At 35.9% G+C, this 24,939-nt stretch overlaps 1 protein-coding gene and 1 long non-coding RNA gene across 6 annotated transcripts in view; one reads left to right on the forward strand and one right to left on the reverse strand.

Moving 5' to 3' along the window:
- Positions 1-1,270: 1,270 nt before the first annotated feature.
- LOC131542605 (uncharacterized) lies at positions 1,271-24,380 on the reverse strand. 3 transcript variants are annotated; one of them, XR_009271743.1, is made up of 6 exons: positions 24,244-24,380; positions 20,254-20,546; positions 19,302-19,340; positions 10,038-10,162; positions 2,915-3,102; positions 1,271-1,573 (listed from the first exon to the last, which is right to left on the reverse strand). It is a non-coding gene; the product is annotated as an uncharacterized LOC131542605 (long non-coding RNA). The 3 variants fall into 3 exon arrangements; XR_009271742.1 differs by having other exon boundaries at positions 1,271-3,102; XR_009271744.1 differs by lacking the exon at positions 10,038-10,162 and having other exon boundaries at positions 1,271-3,102.
- The window catches only part of tprg1 (tumor protein p63 regulated 1), a 40,794-nt gene continuing 39,581 nt past the window's right edge, over positions 23,727-24,939 (forward strand). The window contains exons 1-2 of one of the 3 annotated variants that reach the window (XM_058779447.1): positions 23,727-24,040; positions 24,255-24,372. The gene's annotated coding sequence lies outside the window, so the exon portion shown is untranslated. The other 2 variants (XM_058779449.1, XM_058779448.1) reach the window with 2 other exon arrangements.

Genomic DNA, 24,939 nt, shown 5'->3' on the forward strand with positions numbered 1-24,939 from the left:
AATATGGTAACAACATTTTTTTTTAAATTTAATTTACAGTTAAATTCCGTAATTTCATTAACTGATTTAATGTTAATATACCAACCTATTAAAGTACTGAAATCTGTTTTGTACCTTTGAAATACACTGATAACCACCAAAGCCCATTACAAGCAGATTTTAAATAATAACATATACAGAATTTGCACAGTGTCATTCACACAAGCACTAAACACCATCATGGTGAGACTCATTAAACTGATATATGCAATAAACATTAATTTAACAACATTAGATGTAACATACAACCCTAATAAATAACTGATAAGAAAAAAAAACTAAGAAGAAACATAGTTATTTCAAAGAAAAAAACATCAAATTCAAACAAAATTTGAAATGCAACGCAGGGAATTCTGTGAACGTCAGTTAACATGTTTTTACTGTAGCATTTTCACAGTTTTTTACCGTTAAAATCACAGTAATTTTTTACAGTGTGGGGTTTCAACTATTGTGTAATATTTGTAGAAATAAATATAAATATAATATTCTGTAAAATGGTTAAATGTTTAACCCAACCTTGAGTAGTTTTATTTAACTCAACTATTGCTTAAAATTACTATATTTCTTGCTTAAAATGAACCAAAAATAGGTTGTAAATTAAAAATCAGACACATATTTACTAGAGGCATCAGCAAAAGGTGAATATTTATTAATAAGCCATTTTAAAAAATGTATTATTATTTATTGAACTTATTAATACATGTTTATTTATTGAACATATTAATACATGTTAATTTCCTACTTATGTTGGGCTAATTTTGAGCAAGAAATATAGTAATTTTTAAGCAATAGTTTGGAAATTTGGTTGGAAATTATTTATTAATAATTAACATGTTATTATAAATGTATTATAAATAAACATTTAATAAATTGGTTGAATAAGCTGGTTTTACTCTAAAAAAAAAAAAAAAAAAGGTTAAAAACAACCCAACTTGGGTTAATTGGCAACCCAGTGCTGGGTAAATATTGGACAGAACACATGCTGGGTTTGACCCAGCTGGGTTAAATGTTTTTACCAAACATGCTGGGTTGTTTTATTTAAGTCATCTATTGTTTAAAAAATATTATATTGCTGGCTTAAAAAAAACTGGGAAAAAAAAAAAAAAGACAGACCCAAAGAATTACTAGAGGCAACAGCAATAATCAAAAGATTAACATTTATTATTAAGCAAGAACACATGGACAAAATACAAGACAAATTGAATTTATTTGGGTCAATACAGCATAGTTTACAATATTACATACATTTAAACTCATTTAACAAGCATTTTAGACACCAAAAATTTAACATTTAAAAGTAGCATTTTAATTTAAGTCTATTCAACCATTCTCTGTAATCACTCTTTACCAAAATAGCGCTAATTCTCGTGCTAATTCTCATTCTCAGCTGACTGATATCTCATCCTTATGTTGCGTTGTGTAAAATAATATAATTTACACCACATTTAAGACTTTTAAATTAAATAAAATGTATACAAACTTTTATTTCGCTGAAGAAGTGCACCAAACTGTCGGCGCTGAGAACCGCTCTCTCCTGTAGTGGACACAAAAAGCCTGATGTCTGACTGTAACTCTGTATTCAGGCTCAACCCAGCGGTTGGGTATAAAAAATAACCCAGTGTTAAAAATGACCCAGCAACTTGGTTACAAGAAAAACTACGCAGCACCTGGGTAAAAAAATATTAAAAATAACCCATAAAATGACCCAACAAGCTTGAACCAAGTATTTGGGTTAAAAAAAATAACCCAGCACCTGAGTAAAAATATTAAAAAACAACCCAATAAAATGACCCAACAGGCTGAACCCAGCATTTGGGTTAAAAAAAAATAATAATAATAATCCAGCATTTTTAGTGTAACATTTGTTGAGCAGTCATCTCAATGGCAAAAAGTGTCTCAAATGACCCAGCAACTTAGTTACAGGAAAAACTACCCAGCACCTGGGTAAAGAAAATATTTAAAAATAACCCAATAAAATGACCCAGCATTTGGGTTAAAAAAAATAACCCAGCACCTGGGTAAAAATATTAAAAACAACCTAATAAAATGACCCAACGGGCTGAACCCAGCATTTGGGTAAAAGAAAAACATAAAATACAACATTTTTAGAGTGTAACATTTGTTAATCATTTGTTCATGTTTTTGCAGTACTCCATCCAAAGTTGAAACTTTTCATTATTTGTAAATGTTTATAGACATTTACTAATCATTAATAACTTTATAAGCAGTCATCTCAATGCCAAAAACTGTCTCAAATGACCTAAATTCACCCTATTTACTCATCGTTACAAATCATTTATTAATAATGTGTTCATGTTTTTGCAGTACCCAGTCTGTGGAAACTGTTCATCATCTGTAAATGTTTATAAACATTTACTAATCATTAGTATCTTTATGGGCATTGGACTTTTAAGCTTATGTAAGAACATTTGTGTAAAGAGTGGCTAGTTAAGTTGGTAACTTTATTTTAGGGTCTCTGACCTAGTTGCTAATTAACATGCATATTAATAGAATATTAGCCATTTATTAGTAGTAATTAAGCACATATTAATGCCTTATTCTACATGACCATTTCTCACTATCAATACTAAAAATAGTTCTGTCACCAGAGTGGTACGTTTTCAAAAGGTGCATTTATGTATCATTTAAGTACTAAAATGTATACTGTAGGTACTAATATATAGCTTTAAGGTACTTATATACACCCTTTAGGAGTAAATAATGTAAAAAAGCTTTTGTACCTTTTTTGCATGTCATTTGCAGAGCCCATTCGACTAAATGTAAATGTTCCCTATGGTTTAAATGTTCACTTAAGATGGCCGAATTGTCTGTGAATTCCTTTTTTTCAGGGCACATTTGGGTGAATGGAACATACCTGTTGTCTTCAAGACATAAGCAGGCGGCTGAGAGGAGTTGTGACAAGACAGCGCTGCTGGCAGTGCATAATGAAGTGCACCTGATGCTTGTTCTGCCTCGTCACCACTGCCATAAATCCAGCATTGTGCCTTTTGCAAAGATTTGTTTTCCCATGTATGTCCCAGGTGTTGTCGAGATCCACATATACTATAGTGTAGCATTGGGGCACAAAAAAAAAAAAAAAGAGATATAAATATTTAAAAGCAGTTTCAATAACAGCATACAATGTATTAATTTATTTTTTAGACATACATATTTTTTTGCTGTCCATAATCTTTATTATCATTCTTAAATGCCAGTCGAAGACAACTTGTAGTACCTTGTCTGCATATTGTGCACAATCCAACATAAACAAGCTCAGCTTGACATGCATGCTGGGATACACTTTCACACCCTAGGTACACTTTTTTACACTGATTCAGTTCCATTTCTATTTATATTTGATGTATAATGTTATGTTACATTAGCTTCTTTTTTTTTTTAAAACATCCTATAAGAGAATTAATTAACTGCAGCTTTTCCTAGAATGTCTTCTGGAAAGGTGTTTGACATTTGATAACGCTGAATCTTGGAATGTTTCTATTTAGAGCTTGGAATGTTTCTGGTCAAGGTAAAAACAGGTTACAGAACCCCAGTGCCAAGCCTCATAAAACAGCAATAGCTTTTACAACAATGCATTTTGGATGGGACTAGGTATATTGATGAATGAATAAAGGTTTAAAAATAGAGGGATAAGACAGCAAGTATGTAACTGTTATTTATAAATCAAAGAAGTTATATTTTTAGGTTTTAACGCATTCATGGGAGACAGATTTTCAATGACAAACAATGAGTGAGGCCAACTATTTTAAAGGAATTTTAAAATATTCAAAAAAATATTCAATTTAAATCTAAAGGTCATTTTCAGGGGGAAATGTTTTTGAGGTTCATCTCACTCAACACAAATTGTTCTGCCACCACTATCACAGATTAACAAAAGACTTTAAAAATGAAGCATTTATATGTACACTGCTGTTCAAAAGTTTGGGATGGGTAAGATTTTTTACGTTTTTTAAGGGAGTCTCTTCTGCTCATCATAGCTGTATTTATTTAATTAAAAATACAGAAAAAAAAAACAGTAATATTGTGAAATATTATTGCAATTTCTAATGTTGGTTTCCTTTTTTAATATACTTTAAAATATAATTTATTTCTGTGACGCAGCACTGAATTTTCACCAGCCATTACTTCAGTCTTCAGTGTCACATGATCCTTCAGAAATCATTCTAATATCCTGATTTATAATCAGTGTTGAAACGGTTGTGCTGCTTAATATTTTTGTTGAAACCAGTGATACTTTTTTTGCTTCTTTGATGAATAAAAATTTAAAAAGAACAGCATTTATTCAACAATAAACAATATATATCTTTACTGTCACTCTTTATCCATTTAACACATCCTTGCTGAATAAAAAGTTTTTAAAAAAAGAAAGAAAAAAATGTACTGACCCCAAACTTTTGAATAGTAGTGTACATTGTAACACAAAATTTCTATTTTGAAATAGAGTTTGAGTTATTTTGTTCTACTGTTCTAACATTTATTTATCAAATAATCTTGAAAAAAGTATCACAGGTCCCAATATTAAGTAGCACAACTGTTTCCAACACTGATTATAAATCAGCATATTAGAATGATTTCTGAAGGACCATGTGACACTGAAGAAATTCAGCTTTGCTTTACAGGAAAAATAAATAAATAAATAAAAAAAAATAAAAAAAAAATAAAAAATATATATATATATATATATATATATTAAAGTATATTAAAATAGAAAACTGTTTCAAATTTTAAATTGCAATAATATTTCAAAAAATTATAGTTTTTTTTCAACGCCGTTACCGTTACTGACATTAAAATGTGGCGTTACTATATTATATTATTAGAATTAAATTTTTCAGTTCATCTGAATGGATGCGCGGTGTAGCTGTATTTGACGTACCATAAACTCTAGTGTGAAGGCGCACGACTCGCCGTCGCTTTCTCTCACATACACGCACGCAAAGAAAGATACAGAGCAAGAGAGTCTTTCATAACATGCAGAATTGACGCGCTACATGTAAACGATATTCTTTGTTGTATTTTCCTGTCAAAATAACGGAGTTCCTTTGGAATTCTTCCGCTTTTAAGAACTGCCGGGTTCTCTTGTAGTGGGCGGAACTAATGCGCAAACGACAATTTCATTGGCTGGCTCTCACCTATTATCGTCCTTGTTTTGATTTCAGCAAATCAATTCGAGCGAACGCAGACAACGTGATTAATATTCATGAACCCAGCAGCTCATTGATCCTTGGTGCGTTTTATATTGATGACAAATATGCCTTCACTTGGTTATTCTAATTACTAAAGTTCTATCATCATATAATATTACATTATCATAATATTATATTATAATGCTTGACTGACTGGTACTAAGTGTCAGTAGATAAATAGTGTAGATTAATGTAGAATGTTTTATAATAATAATTTATTCGTTTTGGTGTCCATTTCATTAATTTAACATATTTAATATTGGGGGCATCCAAAGTTATTTGACATTTGAACATTTTTTAAAAAAGTAATGCAATAGTTACTTTCCCTGGTAATTAGTTACTTTTATAATGATGTATCTCAGTTACTAACTCAGTTACTATTTGTGAGAAGTAACTAGTAACTATAACTAATTACTTTTTTAAAGTAACGTGCCCAACACTGATCATTACTGAAATGATGGAAAACCTTACATTGGTTTGACTTCTTTTATGGGGAGGGTTCGAACCATATTTAATTTGATGGAAGATTTCTGCAAGTCCCTGCATCCATAGTCCATCATCTAATGGAAAGCCTTCCCAGAATGGAGGAGGACCAACTCTCTTATAGGACGTTAGGGTGTCCACATATAGTACTTCTGGTCATATAGCATATATCCACCTATTAAAAAATTAGATCTGATAAATGGGCTCATAATATTCAGGGAGTATTTGTTTGTGAAAAGTGCTATTTTTACTATAAGATCAGTTGGTGAGGACAAACAGAGGCAGAGGCCACATTATGCTCATTATTGCACTTCTAATTTCATAAATCCTTATTTGGCTGCACTTAATGGTCAGCAACCGTGAACAAAAACTGTGGGAGTTAAACCCCCCTCTAAGTCGAACAGCAGTCAGGTGTGCTGGGGGAATGTGGGTATGAGCGAGAAAACATGTTCCTACAAGAAATCTCATCCGGACATGAATTGCCTTGACCTTTCAGTTGCTAGGGTGCACTGTTAATTCTAATATGTAACTATGACAACCCCTGCCTCTGCGAGCTGCTATGACGCACTGGCCAAATCGATAGCACGTTGTTCGTAAATGTGCCCTGGCTTAACCTCTGGGTTCTTCAATTTATTTTCATTCACACTGCCACACACACACATGGAGAGCCAGACAAGTCATCACTTAGCAGTGGCTTGCTTTTCTGCTCATCACAGACATTATCTCAAGGATGTTTTCTGCAGCAATCAGAGGCTCAGCGTGCGATTGGTTCGGTCCTATTATTCGGAGTTGTTGTAACTCACCGAAACAAGTGGCTTCCTTTTATTTTTGAGAAATCCTTGTACAGCCAATCAATACGCTGTAGAGGGAGATCCAGACATTCAAGCCACAAATCTTGATTGTTTTTCAGTTTCATCCGATTCTCTGAAATCGAATGCACGCCACTGATAGTGAGTAAAACAGATGAAAGAGTGCGAGTGTTTAATATTGGAATCCTGACTGAGCCCCTTCAGTGACACAGCTTTAAAAGATCCAAATCGCTTCATGCCTTGGGGGTCACGCTGTCAACATTTCAGAAAAGACATGCTTAAATATTCCTGACACCTTTTATCCTGCAGACTAGAGTGCATCTCTATGTTCTAAAAGGCTAGCTTCAGATGCGTTACGTTGGCTTTGTGGGAACACATCGGATCTTGTCAAGTCTTGTTAATTATTCAGCTGACGACTGAAACAGCATCATCTCAGTCCTCATGTCTTTCTGTCCTTCTTTGTTGTTGTTTTTTCACCTTCATCCTTGAGTCATGTGAGCAAAGGTTTGTCACTTCTGTCATTTATGTAATTAGATTACACATGAAGTTGTTTCTCGAGCGCAGATGGATTATTTGATGGGTTTAATTGGACATTCACTGCTTAAAATCGACTTGGCAGCCATAAGCCCCCGAACCCTTTGCCCTGTTAAAGTTTAATGGTGTCTCTGGGGGTGATTCTGATTCTGATTTCCGCGTTGTGCTGGTTACTTGTATCCCATGCTGGCCATGCATGTTTGGCATGCTCCTCATCTTCATGGTAAATCATTCAGAAGCTACATGATCAAAGACATCTGAAGATGTAGAGAGCGGTTTAGGGTTGTATTTCGTTCATCTCTTTTCCCAACCGTGTGGCAGACTCCATACTTAAAAACCAATAGTGTGGATTAATCTTTACATTACACCTTGGAAGTTCTGTACATCTTTAACATTTTTTTTAACAGTCATAAATAATTATATATTGTGTAGTGTTGGGCAAACTATTTTACAGTATAGTTCCGCTAAAACGATTTGTGGCATAATGTCCTAAATACATTTGCTAAATATGTTTGTTTGTTTTTTCATGTTTAGAAAAATATGGCACAAATTTTACAAGCTCACATTTTGTCTAGCTCAGTCTTGACATGTAACAGTCACCTTTCCAGTTCCAATTAAATTCCCAAAAAATAAAGTAGAACTTTTTTCCCCCTCGCTGAATATTGTTTCAATCTCTCTCTCTTTTTTGGAAATTTATTTAAGTTATGCCACAATATATGCCACAAATAATTTTAGAATAAACATATCATGGGTTGCCCAAGACCACAGTTAGTAATTACTGTATGTTAGTTCATTAGTGAGTGAGTAATTTTTCTCATTGGATATTGTGTTTCTCTCTCTTTCTCTTTTCAGGAAATGTACTTAGAAAGTTATGCCACAAATAATTTTGAAAGAAGCATATAATGAGTTTCCCAAGACTACAGTTAGTAATTATATCTCACTGAGTTCATAGCCATTAATTCTACAGAAATAGCAGATGTTTCACATAAAGACTGACAAAAATATTAATAATTCTCAGCTCATGCACTTGGATGTATGGTATACATCACACCTGTTGCCTTCTGTGTAGTTGCATAAGTTGAAATATTTCACCATATCTAAAGTCCCTGCATTTGCTTTTTTTCTCACTGAATATTTTCAACAAGTTTTCCTCTGAAATTCCTCAAATTATAGAAGTAAAACTGGTTGCATGTGGCAATTTGCATGTCATCATTTACTTACCCTCATGTCATTTCAGAACTCGTTGTTTATTCTATGAAAATATTCTGTGATATTTTAAGAAATGCCTTTTTTTTTTCTTTTAAGAAATGAGCACCTGTACAGTTACATAGTAATGCAGGTTTGGGAAGATGTGAGAGGGAGTAAATGACGGCAGTATTTAGATTTTTGGATGAACTATCCCTTAAAGTGAGGTCAAGGCACTAACTAGACATGTGCACATGTTTACTTGTCTAATGTGTTTTTCTGAGAGCACTGATTTACTGTTTAATCCCTCACAAAACCTCATTTTGATCATGAGTGCTTTAATGTTAAACAGCCTTTGTTTTCCCTTTACTAACATCTCATGGAAGGGCGTTGCGGAATGCCTCTGATGTGAACTCAAAGTGCCTGTTCAATGATTGGTTGTGTTTTCTGATTGAAGTTGCATTTTGTCCAACAGGATGAGAAAAGCGCTTCAGGCTGAAAGCCCAGAGGAGGATTTAAGTAAGGGGTGTATTCCAACACACACTCTTGCACTTGCATGCGTATGTGCCCTGGCATAGGGATCATGTCTTCATTTTTGGCCTCCAACATTTTGGGAGCCCGCTGCATAAGTAACTTTGTCAGAGAGTTAAAAAGAGAAAAACTGTCGCTGTTGTTGACAAGGAATGAGCTGTTGAGTAACAGTCTAAAGGTTAAAGTAATAAAGAGAAAAGAAATCATACTTTCTTTATGACTCATCTTTTGTGTACGAGTTGTCAACAACAGAGAATCATTTCTTTGCCAATACATTGTTCTGTTTCCAACCTGATCTCATGACGAAAACGTACCTGTGGGAACTTTTCGCGAGATGTGATATACGTACCGCCATGTACGTTTCGTGCCATATTCGATGTGAAATTTCCATTATGTTGTACGTGTCACCGCAGTTCTGACTTGAAATGTCCGTTGAGTGGTGCTATAACTGTAATGCTTTATCATTTCAAATAACGGACCATCTGCACTACATCTAGACCTACCAGATAGTACATACAAACACGAATGTGACGTAAAAACGCAATCATGCTGTTTTAGCTTGTTTTTCAATTTCTCATCTTTCAGCTCTTTCATCATGAGTCATGCTTTTCACAGGATTCGTACCCAAGGATTCCACATCCTAAAGGACCGTTCACACCAAGGACGATAACTATAAAGATAACGATAAAGATATAGTTCTAAAAATCATTCTCAATTTTAAAGTATAGCAGAGTCCACGCCACAACTACAACGATAAAAGGCACAGAGAAACCATATCGCTGGAATCACTTTCAGAACGATTTTTTTCAGCTGATAAACGATAAAAACATTGACAGCCAATCAGAATCCATCCTGCTATAACGACCTCGAGAATTTAAAGCAGCAGACACACATGCGCTTAGAATAAACAGAGATATTGTTTGCTAGTGTGGACGCTAATATCGTTATCTTTATAGTTATCGTTCTTGGTGTGAACGGGGCTTAAGTCCAATTCTGTGCCAGCTGAGCTACCAAGCAAGCTTGTTATGTCTGGAAAGCGAAACATATGGAGCTGTAATCATAACTGAGTACGAAAATGATTACAAGTGTTCGCCTCTATTGTTATTTTCTGTTGGAAACTGCTGTGATGTATACTTATTGGTACGTATTTTGCGTCTTGCGAAAAAGTTCCCACAGGTACGTTTTCATCATGAGATCATGTAGCATGTTTCTGTATGTTTATGTGTATGTATGTTTTGTTGGTGACATATACCTGTTGTAATTGTCGGAGTGCTAAATCCACCCAGTTGTCCCTTTTCATGTTCCATGTGCTCAGTTCTGGCCTTGCTCCAGAGTACAACTCGTACTTGGCTTTAAACAATGGTCAAACTATGACATCTATAAAACACACAAACCATCCAGCCAAAATAAAATGAGAACAGTAAGTTAAAAGAATAGTTCACCCAAGAATGAGATTTCTGTCATCATTTAATCACCCTGATTCATCTCTTCCTCCTTCTCTTCTTTGCAACTGGCTAGAGTTGGAAGTTGGGGACAGTTTTTCAAAAGTTATGCATCACATGGTTTATTATTCAACATTTTAATAGCCAAAACTTCAACACTGGAATAAGAATTGCATACAGGGGCCAGCTAAGTGTCAAAACATGTCTTAAAAAGAGTATATAATGTTGTTGTTTTTTTTTTCTGGAATTCTTAGTAGTTCATCAAGTTCCTCTGTTTTACCATTGTGAAGCTTTTAAGTAGTTCTATCACTCCTAATTGTTTTCAACATCTTTATGAGATCTTTTTTTGTAAATGTAAACGTCAAATACAGAAAGCTGTTTCCTGTTGAATTCTTGGTCTATTTGCAGCAGACTTAATACAATTATTCCCCTGCCGTGACCTATTTAAGCCAAGACTGCTGCCAGCCATTAGTGTTATGAGAATTCACTAAGTTGCCACGTTGATGGGTTCTGAGAGGTTGTATTTTTCAAGTACACACGTAGGTGGAGGTTCAGAGACCTACTGTTTGTCATCATTTAAACTGTATTTTTTTCTGTTGCTATGGAAACATGCTTCCTTTTTTACCCTTTTATGAAATGCATTTGCTGCACCTCAAAGCATCCTTGTTGCTGGATGAGAATACAGGTATGAATTATGTCTGGTTCAGTAATTGTCCTCTGCTTTTATGCAATATTACTGGTTAATAGACAGTGGGAATGAAGATGAATGACCAGTTTAAGGTTGAAATGATAAGCTATGGAACTTTAACCTTAGGTTGATTTAAATGATTGACTCATCTTTACCATACTAACATACAAGGCCTTGATATGATACGTTATCTTCCTCTATGTGTGGTCAATTTCTCTTTTAATACCTCACAAAATCAAACTATGTCTGAATAATACAGAGCCGGTTATCCATGGAAACCCAGACCACCTAACAAACATTGATTGCTGTTGCTGTAATTAAACAGAAATCAGGGTCTCCATTTGACTTTGTGTGTTTACAACCTTGTAAAATTGTTCTAATTTCACAGGACGTCATTCTTGGGACTCTTGGAATCTTGGAATTAATAATGACTTATGCTTCAGGAAATTCCCAGTCCTTTATCTCCTCCCAAAGGGCAGAAACTGGTCAGCAGATGGTTTCAAATATAGCAACATGGGCAGATTCTTGGTGTATTGCAATCATACTTTGATTTAGGCTTTGCTTTGATATCATATGACTCATATTGACTAAAAGTCACGGTAAGAAAAGAAGAAAAATCAGGATACAGATTATATGACCTTCACTCAATAAAAAAAAAATCCTCTTTATTTTGTGTAGCTATTCAATTCTGCATCAAGCAAACTTAAATAGCTCTGGCAAAATACAACATGGTGAAAATACTTCACTTTCTGTAGTCCTGTCAGACCTGTAAATGTGAAACTTTCAACTTCACTCTGCATAGATCATTACTTTTGTGCTGCTGTGCTGTTAAATCAATTAAAAATCAAAAGGGTTTGTGAGTCTTTTTTTTTTTCTCTTGTGAATGTTATTCATTGAAGAAAAAAGACAAATAGTAAACTAAACAATAGCTATACTTAAGCAATTTTACACAGCTAGAGTGCTGTAATCAGCAGGTAATCACAGCTGCTATTCCATTTAAATATTACTTTTATACAAAATGAGTAACATACATTGCCAGTTGAGTTACTTCTCTATTTTTGCTTTGGCACTGAAAATTCCATACTAGCAACGTGAACCCTTGCATCTATGCAGCACACTGTGATATTTCAATTGAATGAATCAGTGGTTTTAAACGGTGGCGTGAATGACTCAATGAGTCACTCATGAAGATTTGTCACTTGTCGCCACCTATGGTGTAATGATAACTTTCAGAAAGAGTCACTGCACAATGCACAGACTGGAAGTCTGCCTGGAACACACAAACACTGACAAGCAGATACAAAGAGTAAAAGGTGACAGTGTTGTTAGATTGAGTAACACTTTAGACATAACACATATTCTTAATTAACTAAAAGTTTTCCTCAGTAAACTCATAAATCACTGCTTATTGATAGTAAGTAAGGTATTTGTATTAGTTATGCCTACTTAGGTATGGGGTAGAGTTAAGGGATCTAGACTATGGTCATGCAGAAAAATACATTAATATGTGCTTTATAAGTACTAATAAACCGCCAATATGCTAGCAACACCAAGTGGACAAAGACATTTGCGGATCAGAACTAACTGACTTATAATGCTTACTATTGTTTGAATATTTATGAATACTTTTATTTTGATTTACTTATTTATTTACTTCACATTGTAAATAAATGCGATTTTGTTGATATTTTGATATGGTGGCTGAGAGAGCTCAATGCGCTGCAAATGAAAAACACATGCAAATAGAATTATTATTTTTTTTTTTTTTAAAAACACCTGCAAATTAAGAAAACATCTTCATCAGTTTGACAACGCCTGCTGAAAATACTCACAACTTGACAAAATACAGAAACGTGCTGCAAAAACAACACAACCAAATACAAAAATGTGCTGTGAAAACAGAAACGCGCTGCAAATATATACACAGAACACATCGGAAATGTTAAGGGAACCACAACAATTAAGTGAAGTATCTGGGACATGCTTATCAATGTCTGCTCTGAAAGGTGAGATTTTTGTTTATTTTAACATCCTGATCATATGATTCCTTAGATTTTTGAATATTATTAGCCTAAATAAGCAGACAAAATATAATTACTATAACTGTGAACCATTATGTAAGCTGGCTACTTTTACAACGTCCCTTACAAAAATTAACCGATAAATAAATATTTTTTACATACATGCATAACCACATACATAACCACAAATTAACCATGGTTTTGCTACCCTAACCATGGTTTAACCATGGTATTTGTACAACTGCGGTTATACAAATGGTACTCAATATTTGCCCAAAAAACAACAACAACAACAACAACAAAAAAACGTTTACTACACTTTTACTATAATAAAACCATGGTTAATTTTCGTAAGCATTGTTGTCCCCCGTTGTAGTCTGTGCTACTTGCAGCGCATTTCTGTATATGGTTGTGTTGTGAGTAATTGCAGTGTGTTTTTGTATTTGGTTGTATTGTGGCTCATGAGTATTTGCCTACCTGATCTCATGGCATAAACGTACCTAGGTGCACTTTTTATAAAGACGCAAAATACGTACCAATAAGTACATATCACTGCAGTTTCCAAAAGTAATGAACACTAGAGGCAGTAAAACTCTGATGCCTTTTATTCCTTTTCACACAAATTTACAGACTTTCGATTAATAAAGTGTAATTTTCGCACAATTATTTGAACTTCAAAACAATATCAGTATGTTGGGAGATTTGAAAACTGATGCTTTTGAACTTTAGCATCACACATATCCAGCTTCACATCTATGGGTTTTCATAGACGGTAGGTTTGTTCAGTAGCTCACGGAGTACGGAGACGTACATGGGTCATTCTTCATTTGCGGTGGCAAGTCGTGTCCCTCTATTTTACAACAGTTGAAATAAACTTTAAAAACAAATAAATTATAAAATGTTTGCATGTTTGTATTCTGTAGGGTAAACACAATTTGTGCACTATTAATGGTTACATTTTTGTTTTAAAATACATATTTAATTGAGTTTGAGAGATTGCATTTGTAACAAAATATGGATGTTCCCGCCATACCTTAGAGAGGTATCATGGAATGTAATCGCAACAATATAACATTTTAACACAAATAAAGTGGTTATATTGTGAATATAGATTTTATTTAACATGCACAATTTCATTAAATTGTTTAAAAAAAAAATACATATTTTGTTATGTTTAAGAAAAAAAGTTGTGTCCCCCAAATTCATGTCTGTGGTGTTACCACAATGGATTTTGCCCCTTTAAGAAAAGCGGGAATGCTATTTGGACTACTTCCTGTGTGTAAAGGTTACTGCAGGTACTGGTTGAGCTGAGGGGTGCATGGGGAATACATTCTTTCTTATTAATTTTCTTAAGTTTAGCTAAATTTCTGACAATTTAATGTGTCACACTTAATTAGTGTATGTGGTGTTATGTTGATAACTTGCAGATTTTACATATTTTAATCAAAATTTTGATAAATACATACTTATTAATATTTCCAAAATGTCCCCTGATCTTGAAATCATCATGATGGCAGCCTCCATTTTAGAAAAGTCTAGATTTATGCCGATGTGTCTGTGGTGTTACTGTCTTTTCTGGTAACACCACAGAGCTTATAGTAACTTGCAATATAATGTCTGTGGTGTTATAATTACGTCTGTGGTGTTACTTCAAAATGACAGACATAAGTGGCTTTGTCACCAGTGTTTGGTTGAAATTATTTAAAAATCAAAATGTTCTTAAGCTTTCATTTGAATGGATATAGCATATTAAACTAATTTTAAATGCATAGAAATATATTTTATTAGAAAAAAAACAAACAAGCATTTTTACAAATTCTGCCTCTCATTTGCCACCCCAATTGAAGAATGACCCACTTGAGAGCTGAGGAGCTCCGGTTCAAATCCTGTGTAACTACGGTTCGACAAAACAGTTCAAATCTGCATATAAGGAAGTTCAAATAGCATGGTTGCATTAACAAATGCGGTTTTATATCAGTTTTGCATTTATCAACACTAACTGGTAGGTTTAGGATTGGGTTTGGTGTAGGGCATATTTCCAACATGATAGAGCATTCATTTTTAGCGACAGTCCCCGGGTATTTGAATTCTGAACCGCCGTAATAAGTACCTGAAGCAACATAATAAATACACAACAATATGTACCTATATCAACGTAATAAAAACGTGCCAGGGTTTACGTATTGAACCCGTGTTTTAGCGCCACTCAGTGGACATTTCTCTATGAAACTGTGGCGAAACGTACAGTAAGGTAGCCTACGTAAAAACGGTCTCGCTAAAAAGTGCACCCAGGTACGTTTATGCCATGAGACCAGGTTGGTATTTGCAGCACGTTTCTGTACTTGGTTGTGTTGTATTTGCAGTGGGTTTCTGTTTTTGCAACGCGTTTCTGTATTTGGTTGTGTTGCGAGTATTTGCACCACATGTGCTGTTAAACTGATGTCTTTTTGTAATTTGCTGGTGTTTTTTCTATTTGCATGTGTTTTCTTAAGTTGCAGCGCATTGAGCTCTCTCTGCCACCGTATTTTATGCTATATATTAAAATCTCAGGGCCTTCCTGAAATGCAAATAGGCAAGCATGTGAAACATATCTTTATGTTCATTTTTGTCTTTAATTAAATAAGGCCATTTCTGTATGATAATAAATGCCTTCATTTCTACAGAAACTTATTCTGTTTATGTTTCATAAATAAGACAATACCTGCAAGTCCCAGCATCCACTGCTGTTGTGTTACCAAGAGTCATGTCATTGAGGACGAACCCTTGGGGCTGTGTGTAAACACGCACGTCAGAATATCTAAGCCCAGAGGGGCATTGAGCCTTCCACTTTCCTGACCTGCCTGTTGATTTTACTCGTTTCACTATCAAATCATATGAGCAAGCGAGGGAATGAAAACTACAACAGGAAACAGTCCATCTTCTTGGAGATTCCCCAAAAAAGAAGCTCATTTCATGCTCGAGTCATTTAAAATGCAGTGTTACGTTACATAAGCCTACGACTGATTGCTAAATTCTCGGGGTTCTTTTTCATCTCCACATCCTGGATGTATCCGAGTCGCTCAGGTTGACAGGTTGCATTTATTAACAACGGGACTAAGAAAGAGTGAGGAGGACGGAGAAGACCGCAAGAGGTGTCATTTTTCATCGCCCATGGTAACCTCATCGGTCAGAACAGAATCCGACAAGCATGTCAGAGCAATCTCCTCAGTGCCTATATCTCCGACTTCCCTTTTACTGCTGCCCTGCTCCGCGTCTCACCGCGCATCAGGTCCCAGAGGGCAAAAAAGATGTGGAAACACAATAACAGTCAACAAACACAACCCTAGCTTGCTGATACACCTGTCACAAAACCATTCTGCCTCCTGTGATTCTTCATCACAAGCAAAACAAGTTTTAGCTACCCAATCTGATTTCCCAAATAAACGCTCTGAACAATTTTGAAGCTTTTCTCGCCTTTCTGTTCGTTTCAAGCAAACAATACACACGAATCCTAAAGGAAAAGTAGGTCACCGGAAGGTTATTTTTAGAGCCTAACGCACACTCCTTACAAATGGGCAACCGCAGATGCGGAGTTTCTGTACGAGACATCAGCCGAATGTATCAGGCGAACATACAGAGAGTCGAGATTTTCAATTTACCGGCGAATCGAGTTAGCTGTTAATCCGGTTTCAAACTTTAATGCCCTCCTGCAGGGATGAGAGGCCATGTCAGAGCATAGCGCGTGTGCATGTGCGTGTGAGGGGAGAACCGCGTGGATTGTCTTTGATGATCGAGGGACGTGTAAGGATTTGTTAAACCCTCAGTTCTAAGTGGACCCCTGTTTCATCAGCCTCTCAGCTCTTTTCCTGCTGAGGTGTGGTACTTTCGCATTGCTTTAGAAGGAGACGCTCTCAAAATGCTTGCTGTCTCGTCCAGGTTTTTAGCTCACTGATTAAGGATGAAGCAGGAGAGAATCGGGCAGACATGCTTTACAATCTGGCTGCCCAAATGCAGTTGCGCCACTGTCAGAAACATAATGGGTCCTATCATACACCCGGCGCAAAGTGTTTTTTTGATAGTTTCAGCCCGACGCAGTTATCATTTTCACGTCCAGCTTCACGTTGTTTAAATAGCAAATGCGTTGCGCCCATCTGTTCGCCCATGGGCTTGCTGGTCTGAAAACGAGGTGTGTTCAGGCGCGTTGTTGGCGCGTTGCTATTTTGAGGCAACTGAAAATGATTGGCGCAGTATTTTTTATTTTATTTTATTTTTATTTAAGGGGTGCGTTTGCATTATGCACAATGGGAACACGCATACAATCTGCTTATTACACACAGAAGGACGCGCAGCAGCATGCAAACATGCTAAATTTGAAAAATGAAAGGATTACAATGTAAAAGATTATTATTGTGTATGCTTTAACCTCGCACACTAACAGATCCGTTTCATCTCTGGAGATGCGTTCAGTCGTTGCAAATTCCACCATGTAAATAGCGAATGCGCCATAGAGCAAGCGCAACTGGCTTTTAACGGGAATGGGAGATGAGACTCTGATTAGTTTATTGCATGTTACACCCAAAACACACCCACGGCTCATTTAGAGAATAGGTACAACCCTTTTTGGACCATGCGCCTGCCGTGCTGACCAATTTTTTCCCATCGTTAATCTATCAATAGTGGATTCGGAGACACCCCAAGTGCACATGCACCATGCGCTTTGATTGTTTAAATAGGGCCCAATGTCTATCCTAGTTGAGAGAATCACTTTGTTATACAGTGAAGCCCATCCAGTCATCCAGCACACTGCAACCCCACAGTTACATATTTCAGCTCTCCAAACGTATAAGAAGCCCAAACCCAGTGGAGCGGAATGCAAGTGGGCAACCAGGCTGAAAATGTACTGTAATCCTATAGGCATTGCATGGGGAAAAAAACAAGCTCCCACTGTTAACTCCAGAAATGCCACCGAGTTAGCCTTATTCGATTCATTTGGAGAAATTCTTGGACTGCTGAGCATTTGCATTTCCCATTTGGAGCTCATCCAAATGCATTGTGTCTGTGCCGACTTCCTCGTGTTTTGGGCAAATTAATGTTTGACTTAAAGGAGAACATTGCTCTTTTCACCATTATTTACGCACAGATCACCTCAGATGAAGCGTGCACAGAGAAACCTGGTTATTTGCATGTCATTCACGCACACCGTGAACAGCAGGTGCAGATATGTTTGTACTTTGCCATCGCCGCCGGTTGTGCGCACACATCGACGGAGTTTAACAGCAAGACAAGTGCAGAGGTGCATGGGACCATCTGGACGTAGAAAGAGGGTCAGTACACTCAGATAACCGCAGGTTAAATAAACATCTCACAGCAGATCACCCGTGAATGAAAGAGAAGTCGTTTATGAAAGAAACTTCCCCGAAAAACACGGTCGTTAATCACTCTGCACCTCGAAACTCATTGGTTTACACCACCTGACTAGCAAGAGGGATTTTCTTTTGTTTGTTTGTTTACTTAAGGCCAAAAAAGGTCAAGTGCAGCAGAGATACTATGTGGGCCAGCCGGAGTGAAATGAGGCAGAAATGCAAAACCTTAAGACGGATTAGAGCAGATCCGATCAAAGTTTTTGGACTTCTTGAAAAGGGTCAAAATGTCACTCCGTCACCCAGCGCTGACCTCAAAACAGGCTGGGGTTACAGCAATGATGTGGTTCAAACAAATCAGATGTGCCGTGCAACGCAGCTTTATTTTCTTGGGACAGAAGCTGCCCTGATATTCAGCACAAGGTGCACAGTCTCAAAGGTCAAACCAGGCCTATATATGATATTAAATCAGTTTTGAGTTCATATCAGATAAGCAATTGGAGGATGACATTTTTCTGCCTCATCAAAGCTTATTTTCATCATCGGATATTTTTAAGGGCAGGGATTAATCATCATGAGGGATTTTCATTAGGAATGTAAAGATATGTGCTTCGTGGATAGATTTGTTTGACCCATGTCCCCCACAGCAGAGTCCATTCCAAACTTCTAATAGTAATCAGAAAGGATCAGCTCAGCGGAGGCCTGATCCATTCAGGTCAATGAGAGTCAACAGTATATTAGTAGCAGCAGCAATGTATGTCTCAGAGGCAGCTCCAACTCTCTCTCCCCAGTGTCTGTGGTGTGCCATTATTTCAAATTTGTGAGAACACTGCCACCCTGTGCCCAATGCAAGAACTGCTCTCAGATCTGCTTCCTATTTAATTCTTGTAATGTGTGTTAGAATTGAGACCAGCTGCAGTTTTCTGACACTGCAGGTATTTGTCTTTGATGAGTGCTGGCTTACAGGGGTTTTGACTGGAGGTCAGCATTTAGAAAATAATAAAAATAATAATAAAAGGCACGAACCCTGAGTGCTATTTGCCCATTGATGTTTTCAGTCTCTATCTATGGAAATGATGAGAGAGAAAAAGTATGTCAGAGTTTTCTATTCTTTAGCGGCATAAATAGTAACAGATGTTTCTTTTAACAGCTTGATGCCTTAAAAGGAGGTTTAGTTCTGATGTGTAATATTCAAATTAATTCCTATTTATCCTTTGCTATTTATCCTAAACAAATTATTCCACTTTAAGTTACAATAAGTCCTTTTTTTATTATATTTTTTATTTTTTATGAATGAATTTGACATACCAGGTCAAGTCAGGTCACATTTATTTATAAAGCACTTTATGCAATATTGATTGTTTCAAAGCAGCTTCACATTAATAAACAGGAAAATAAATAACAGTGTTGATGTTGTAAAATTAATAAATTATGAAGCAAATTCAATTTCAGCTGTAAAACTACTCTCCACAAGGTAATAGTGTCATTATTCAGCTCATGTTGTCAGTATCAGTAAAAGCTGTTTCAATTTAGTTCAATATTTGTGTCAGTGCTGCAGAGTTTATCAATTATGAAACAAGTTCAATTCAGCTATATAACAGCTCTACAGAACATAGTCGTTATTCAGCTCAGTTCGGTGTTTATTCATTTCAGTTGATGTTGCAAACATTTCAAATGTTCAAATTTTGTTCTCATCTGACAAGTTAAAAATGCTAAAATGACTAAATGTTAATTTTCTGATTTTAAACTGAGTAAGCCAAAGGCAACAATAAACAATGAAAATTGCTTTAAATTAAATAAAAGAAAACATTAACCATTTGAATGAATGCTGATTAATTGTTGTTCATTATTTTAAAATGTCACCACCACCAGTGATTCATATTGTAAAGATTTGTTGTTTATTTGCAATCATTTGTCACAGTCTGTCACAGTGCAGCAGACTAAGTGCCGTCACATCAGCTTGTGCAACATTGTTTACCTTCCTGGACATCCTGGCTGACTCTTCAGGAGCTGCTGTCAGGAGAGGAGCTGTCAGCAGTCATTTGGAAGAGGTCTCTCTGGACTCTCTGGTCAAATGTTCTGGCCCTCTATGTACAGGGATACTGTACCGCTGTGCGCAGTAGCTTGTCTGCCCCTTACTTGTCTTACGCTCTAGTGTTGATGTGATACAGTCAAGAGGAATACAGATGGATGAGCATGAAACCATACCCTCCAGACATATCAGGGCAAGGCCAAGGTGCTGAAGAGGCAGGTTACGGCATGGTCAGAGCCCTGGGAGAAGTGATGATATGGGTGAGTGTTACTAGCATAATTAGCATTGAGTTTTTCAGAAATTTAATGTAGATGCAGTTTTGCTCCTCTATACTCAATTCCAATGTCTTCTCTTTTGAATACGTAGGCCTACACACCAACCTAACATGAGCAATTTAATATAATATAGAACAAGGACGACATTTTTTTTTTTTTTTTTTTTACATTTTATGTTGTATAAATTAAACTTTTTAATGCTGATATACTGTACTTAATATACTAGAATTACTATAATATACTATAATTAATTACTATAATTAATTATAGTATATTACTATAATATACTATAATTAACTATTATAATGTAAATGTCCATTGAGTGTTGAGTGTTGAGTGTTAATATTAATACGCTTTAAGGAAAATGTGTTTTTTTATTTAATTAGATTTATTAGACAGAAAAGAAGTGAAATACATTCAATTCATCAAGGATAGCACAATAAAGTTTTAAAAAATTCCATTGTGGTCCTTCATGTTATTCAAAATGTAATGAATAATCAAAATATTAATATTAATATTAATAATAATAATAATTACTATTATTGTTGTTGTTGTTTAATTAAAATATTTAATGTCATTTCTCATGCTCACCAAGGCTACATTTATTTGATCAAAAATACAATGGAAACTGTAATATTGTGAAATTATTACAATTTTAAAGAATTGTTCAATATATTTTAAAATGTGATGGCAAAGCTGCATTGTCAGCAGCCATTACTCCAGTGGCACATGATACTTTTAGAGATCATTTTAATATGCTGATTTGTGCTCAAGAAAAATGTATTATTATTATCAGTGTTGAAAGCAGTTTTTACTGTTTAAAAAACACTACCACTGAAAGGGATTATAGAAAAAGAAAAGAAATTAAATGAAATTAAATTAATGATCAAAGCTTAAAATAAAATAATGATCAAAGCTTATCAAAGAGTATGTTTCAAGATTTTTTTTTTTTGTAATTATTTTTATGCCACATAAATAAAACTGTACTTATGTACTTACTAATTGCACCCTATCCTGTGGAAGCAGTTAATGTTGAATCATTTTGAAATGTACTCTGAATTGGAAACCCATAAGAATGTCTGAAATAAAACAGCACCTCCTAAGACTTAAGAATAGGCAGAGCAAGGTTTTACGGGTAGCAGCATCAAAGAGGAAAAATGTGACATGTATGGCTGAAGAGGGACTGATTACTGCGTTGCGCGTGGTGTTACTACTGGATGTCATCCAGCTGAGTGATCAACTGCAAAGTTAATGAGGTCTCATAACTATGTCTTTACACTCCTGCACAACATAACCAGTGGCAAGGGTCACTCTGCCTCAGAAACGCATTCACGCTTATAATCATCATATCAAACAAGAAATACAGTCACACAAATGCAAACAATGCACATTACCACCACACTCATGCATGGCCATGAATACACAGCGAATTCAGCTCATTCTTGCTCAGTAAACACAGCTGTGGACACCCTGGGGCGTTTGAGGTTGTACAGCATCTGCTGATCAGGCACACTGTCCTGAACTTCATTTAAGCTTCACCGGCATTTGGCCCAACAAAGATAAATGCAGTCGTATAATTGAATTACAGTGTGCCCGTACAGGGAAGACAGAAGATCGCCACATGCTTACGCTGTGCAACGAGGCATTTGAGCAAGCATTTGAACACATGGCATTTGAAGAGGTTTGTTATTGTCAAAACAGACGTTGTGCACAGTGGACACAATACTGTATAAGATACACATGGGCACGTATGTGATTCTAAAATGCACATGTAGGGGTCATGTGATCATGCAAATATCTTTTTTTGACCGTTAAAAGAGCCACATGAGGAAGGACTTGTTGCCTGCTCTGAAAATCCATGACCTCATTTGTCTATTTCTCAAGCAGTGTTCTGCTTATTTTGACCCAAAGAGGATTTTCTTGTTCCCAAAATTGCTAGTCACTGTTATTGCATTTGACTAAAACCTAGTGACTTTGCTCACACAGGGTGCTCAACATGTAACAAATTTTGGTGTTTTCAGTCAAAAATGACCAGCCAACAAAAAATTGCTTAAGTCTTGTCTTGTTGTGCTATATTAAGTCTTTTTCGCCAATTGTTTTCTTTCAGTTAGCACAGGTTTCATTCATTCATTCATTCATTCGTTCGTTAAAAGAAATACAGAACGTGCTAATTGAAAGAAAACAACTTGATGAAATTTAATCCAAGATTTACAAGAATGTTTTCTCCAGGAAATGAATGATTTTCAGCATAGCGCAAGGAATACACAAAGCTTTTATGTAAATAATGATGCTGCTATCATGTGTAAACTGTAGGAAAATTAACAACTGTGTTGAGCAGATGGTAAAACATGGTCCAGTGTTTTTGTTAGAGGTTATTATTCAGCTGCACTGAGCCTGCTCATTTCAATTAAGCTTGAATTTATGATGTTTGACAGTCCAGAATGAAATATCACATTTCCTCAAGTTCCCTTTTGCGTTGTCATTTACTCGACCAAATTAGTATAATTTATAATGGTTAATAAAGTTGTTTTATTCCTAGCTCCTGGGGAAAATTCACTGCTTTATAGGTCACCGAATCTTAGTGGATACACAATAGGATACAGTTAGGTTCTCAAAAGGGTTCAAATAACATGATATGACAAAACAGAAGAAGATATGAGTGCCCTACTTTTCAGTGACCCAAAAGATCTTAGTACGGATGTACAAGATGCAGTTTGATCTGCAGACCATGCACAGACAATATTGTAAGAATGCTCCGTCAGTTTTCTTCCTAGAAAGCCAGAGTCAGTTCTACTATTTTAGTTGTACTGACACAACATTTAGTTTGCAAGCTAATAAGAGTTCGTGACAAAGCAATTTGGACTTAAGCTGAACGCAAAAGCTTCTCTGGTGCGACTGCTGAGTGTATTTACTTAGATTATGCATCTGGAAATAGAATTGTATTGTATCATATGCGGGGGTGTGAAACAAACATTACAAAGTGTCTCTCTCGCATGCACGCAGTTAATATGCTTTTGAAGGCGAATTGTTACTACTGCACAGATTTTTCTTTCTTCAAAACAAAAAAAAAAAAGAAAGAATCTCATCGAGCAGGTTGAATAGCTTCCTCTAACAGGCCAGTTAAAGTGCGGCGTGTGGCCACGAAGCGTGTCGCGTCAAAAGCGATTAGCAGGAATGGAAAACGACACCTGAATGGTGAAGCCTTTTGATGTATTGTAGAAGGCTCTAATGCTCGAGAAAGCCAACCCCAAACATCCCACTCAAATAATTGTTTGTCTGAATATTTGAGGGCTTCGATCGGCTGCTTGAATTGGTATTTTTGGGAGGACGCGTCTATAAGGTGGAACATAAGCGTAAAACAGGAGTAAACTGTACAATGTAGCCTATCTGTGGCCAGTATGTGTGAAAAGCATGCGGGACAAATTGTTCCCATGTCCCTCTCTGCCAGAAGATTAAGCGTAAGTGTGAAATCCTAAATGCTGTCGAGAAAAATACAGTTGCCCGTTGTCTCATTGTGTAGCCAGAGAAATGTGGGTGGCATGAATTGATGTCAAAGATAAATAACCACAGTCTGATTGGTTATTCAAAGTGACCAGAATTAGATATTGAGATTAAGAGATTTATGGACTAATTTGTTCTACTTAAAAGTATTGTTACTTACTGTTGGAACAGCATGTATTTCCTATAGCCTACATACTCTAGCGAGGGAGTTGCGGTGGTTTTAGAGAGGTTTCGTTTTCTGCTCAACGCCCATCTTCACATCACGGATTACCACGGAAGCAGGAAATAGGTAGGTTCTGGTGCACCTGACGCGGAGTCATACCGTCTTGTTAAAACACAGTACGCTGATTTAATTCTTGCTGCCAGCGGTAAGATATACATTTCCTGTCAGCATATTAAAAGGCTACGTTTAACTATTATAGCAGTTTAAAATATGTAGGCTAACAAATAGCCTTGTTGCAGGTTAGGGATGGCAATTGTAATAGGGCTGCGGTTTAGATTTACTGGGTTTGATTGAGAATCCTCTTGACATATATAGGCTAATAACGATTATTTTAGGACTATTGACAGCATCGCACAGTTCTTGTTTTATTTAGTTTCTGAGTGAAATCTCACCAATTGATTCATTAGTGCTTTGATTCATTAAAAAGAATTGGCTCATAAGAATCATTTGTTCGGATGTTGAACTACACTTGTTTATTCACTAAAAAGAACCGATTTAAACGATTCATTGTTTGGGAATCGGACTACATAGGCCCTACTCGTGCGGCAAGTTTCGTGCTGATTAATGTAGAAACTTATTTATTGCTTATACTTTATGGGTGTTTTCAGCATAATTTCACCGAGAGTTTTGCAA

Source organism: Onychostoma macrolepis, chromosome 06 (genome assembly GCF_012432095.1).
Source record: "Onychostoma macrolepis isolate SWU-2019 chromosome 06, ASM1243209v1, whole genome shotgun sequence".
Classification (NCBI taxonomy): Eukaryota; Metazoa; Chordata; class Actinopteri; order Cypriniformes; family Cyprinidae; genus Onychostoma; species Onychostoma macrolepis.